Genomic DNA, 4,451 nt, shown 5'->3' on the forward strand with positions numbered 1-4,451 from the left:
AGACTATAGACTAGACTATAGACTAGACTATAGACTAGACTATAGACTAGACTATAGACTAGACTATAGACTAGACTATAGACTAGACTATAGACTAGACTATACAGTTTAAAAACTTATAACAAATTATTTGAATCTTCTGTTTCAATTCAAACTTTTGGTTGAAAAATACTTTTTTTAAATCGATTTTTTTAAACATCAAGTTCTTGGAGAAAAAAATCGAATTTTGGATTAAAATTGCTGAGAAATTCAATTAAACACTAATATCCAATACATACGTATGCAAGTTCATTTTTCAAAATTGATAACAAAATTTTCTGTGTAATTAGGCAATTAATTTCTAGATAATATAATGAATCAATTGCATACTGCAGATCAACAAACAAATACTTTAAAGAAACAAACGTTTTGTAGGCCAGTGTTATTATTGTAACATTATTTTTGTGTAAACTACGTGCTCAAACAAAAAAAAAAAAAAAATACTCGTAAAAAACATGTGTACAAATATGTCATGCATATCAGCATAATAAAATGAAACGAATCGAATGAAAAAATAAAAACATTTAAATAAGAAACTCTGAATGAATTTAGCACTAAAAACAAATATTTAGGGATGGTTGGATGGAAATGTGCATAGGTATTTTTAAAAACAAAAATACACTCACTCCAAATTTAACTGAAATACAGTGGTATGTAAATATGTAGTTGTTAGGGATGGCAAATAATGAAAATACAAATTGTAGCAGATACGATGTAAAAAAGTACTTTTCGTTATGGTGATCAAGATGTACAAATCATTCTAAAACGTTCGTATAGTTTAGGAACAAATACTTACAACATCACAGACAGAATTATAATGCTTCTTAAACTTCTACCTCTATAAACTCCCTGTACCCTCACGAGAAGTGGTTGAGATTCCAGTAGAATGACTAAATGTTTATGAACTTGACGACTGTACAATTGCTTGCTTATGAAAATATAATAGTACTTGAAACTATAACCAACAACCGGAGAAAACTCCAGGTTTTGATAACCTATTGAGCTACCAAAGTGATGTGCTAAAAACTGTAACGAGCTGTTAAAAATTTACCTTAGAACATCAACTAAACGAGGAAATGAGTGTTCTTCTAGTCGAAGAGCAGAACTTTATATTCACTTCCTTCTTTATAGTCAATATGATTTGGGAAGACTCTCGTCTTCCAACGTACATCTCGCAAGAAATCTGAACAATTAAAAGTAAGTTACAAGTCGCGTATAACAAGATATGTGAAATATATTCTGGCCAGACCGCGAGTTAAATAATTCCTCCATTTAAGATCTTACAGACCTGAAGCACCTCTATCTGGGATTGCAATAAGAAATTGAGATCCTTTCTCTTGGCTCTTCAGAACTATCTGCTTCCTCTTCATTTTGATGGCATCTACAGAAGTGGAATGTATGGAGTATTTAGTTTTCTCATACGAATTACAAAATAGCAGTTTTAGAAACCGTTTCACAGGCATGATCTTCGCATTATGATCTTGATCATGATCTTCACCATTGTTCTAGTGAAGTCATTGGAATTCACTTCAACCGTGTTAATAGAAGAAAGTGTTGGTTAATATTCATTCTACAATTGATAAGAGTTGATCACCTCAGAGATCAGTTAAAGCAATCATATCATTTTTCACCTCTGTTAGTTGCTACCTCTAAATTCTTTAATGACCCGCAATCCTGCGACTGTATCAATACTATAAAAGTGTGTTGTCTTATATTCATTAAACTGTTCATATAGTTGGATCGTATGATCTGTAAGAAGAACAAGCAAATGTGATCGTGTTCGTATACACATTTTATTATATTCCAAAGCGTAATAGATTATTTGTAAATTATTTGTTGCAATATCTGTTAAAAACAATTTGCTTTGCCCATATTAGAGCTTAGTCCTTTCCCCGAGCGACCACAATTCGTTATGATCGTTGCAGAAAGATCAAATACGCTTCACTTGAGAACAGAGTATCCCCAAATGGATTCATTTGTTTTTGGTCTTTCAAGATGAGAGAAATAATTTTTAAACTACCAAAGAATGGTACTTTAAGAACGGAATGTGGTTGATTCTTTCAAATCGAGCGATTGATCGAAAAACACCCCAAATATTCAGTCTGTTATGAAAGTGTTATACTTCATTATGTCAAAACTCGAACTTTTGTTGCAATATCTGTTAAAAACAATTTGCTTCGCCCGCCTTAGAGCTTAGTGCTATACCGGAGCACCTACTATTTGTTATGATCGTTGGAGAACGATAAGCGTAACCTCAATTGGATTGATTCGTTTTTGGTCTTTCAAGATGGGAGCAATAATTCTTCTTAAAGTACCAAAGAATGAAAAATTGTACCAAACTGAATGCGATTGATTCTTTCAAAGCGAGCAATTGACCGTTAAACGCTAAAAAATATACAGTCAGTTTTGAAAGTGTATGTCAAAACTCGACCTTTTGTTGCAATATCTGTTAAAAACTATTTGCTCCGCCCGTCTTACAGCTTAGCCCTCTACTCTCTCTACTAGTCGTTATGATCGTTGCAGAATGATCAATTTCGCTTTGCTTCAGAAAAGCGTAACCGTAATGGGATTGATTCGCTATTGGACTTTCAAGATGAGAGAAATAGTTCTTAAAGTACCAAAGCATGTAAAATTGTACCAAATTGTTTTTTCCCTCTAATAATGAAACCGAATAATAACATATACTAAGTGATCACTTTATTTAGAATTATCACAACTTGTTGCACTACAACAATTACCTTTTTGCTCACAACTCATTCATAAAATGTTACTAAATAGAGTAAAACTAAATAGAGAGAGAATATGTAACGAGAAGTAACAGTGTTTGTTTTTACAAGAAAATACACTTGTTACTTTTTGTTGTTGTTGTTGTAAGTGTACATATTTATGTATACATACAGTGGTGGACATTAGGTTAGCACATTTTGTGTATGTTGCATTCAAATGCATTTATTTTTTTAAGGTATGAACATTAAGTCAAAATTTTACACATATGTGTTGTGTATGACGTGATCAGTATGTGCCGTTATTTTTTTCTATTCTCTTTTGCCTTTCTTTTGTAAAATTTTGATTTATTGCAAGAAGTGTTTAATCTGAGCTGGACATTAATTTAGCACATTATTAAAATTTCAATATTTTTATAACTTTTCTTGCTTAAATTGGTAAGTTTTATTAATACTTTAATTAATAAATTTTATTAATAAACGTAAAACAAAAAATAGATATGGCTAAAGGTAAGTGGTGCACAGAGGAGCAGCGTAAGGTTATCCATCAAATGAAATTGAGCGGAAGCACCGTTTGTGATATTGCTTCAATATTAAACTGTTCCAGGAAGATGGTGTACAATGCACTAAGTCATATTCAAGCCTATGGAACCAACAAAAATGTTCCACAGTGTTCTAAGCCTAGAAAAACCACTCGTAAAGAGGACTCCCTTATTTATCGAGCTTCAGTTGCGGACCCTTTTAAAACCTCAACTGAAATTCAAAGGGAAGTTTCCAAAAAATATGGTATTGACGTCTCCTCACGAACAATTAGAAGACGACTTAATGAAAAAAATTTGCGTGGATGTATTGTACAACACAAACCACACGTGTCGAAGAAAAATTTGAAGTCCCGCATTTCATTCGCCCGTGAACATTTAAACAAGCCCCTTATTTTTTGGAAAAATATTCTCTGGAGTGACGAATCGAAATTTTGTCGATTTGGATCTGATGGAAAATGTTATGTATGGCGTCCTCCAAACATGCAACACAACCCCAGGTACACCTCTAAAACCGTAAAGCATGGTGGTGGAAACGTAATGGTTTGGGCTGCGTTTTCTGGGCACGGTGTGGGTCCTATAATAAAAATCGATACGCGAATGGACCAGTATGTATACAAAGATATAATTTCCAATACAATGATTCCATATGCAGAGGAAAACATGCCACTTAGATGGCATTTTATGCACGATAACGACCCAAAACACACTTCGCGCTTAGTGAAGTGTTGCTTGGAACAGAGTTGTATTGATGTCTTAAAATGGCCAGCTCAATCGCCGGATCTTAATCCTATAGAGAACCTATGGAACGATGTAGAGCAACACATAACTGCTGTTAAACCAAAAAATTTGAATGAATTATGGCTAGAAATACAAAAGGCTTGGTATGCAATACCAAAGGAACGTTGTATGGGCCTGGTGGAGAGTATGCCCAGGAGATGTGCAGCTGTGTTAAAGAATAAGGGCTATCCTACCAAATACTAAACATTTTGTGTAATTAATATTTTATCTTTTGTTATTATCGTGATGGAAATGAATTTGTTTACTTTGTGCTAAATTAGTGTCCAGTCTTTTTTTAGGGTTCGTTCTTAAAAAAGTAATAAAAACGGGAAAAAGGTTAAGTAAAATAATATTGCATATTCTTTACACC

This window comes from Lucilia cuprina, chromosome 4 (assembly GCF_022045245.1).
Source record: "Lucilia cuprina isolate Lc7/37 chromosome 4, ASM2204524v1, whole genome shotgun sequence".
Lineage (NCBI taxonomy): Eukaryota > Metazoa > Arthropoda > Insecta > Diptera > Calliphoridae > Lucilia > Lucilia cuprina.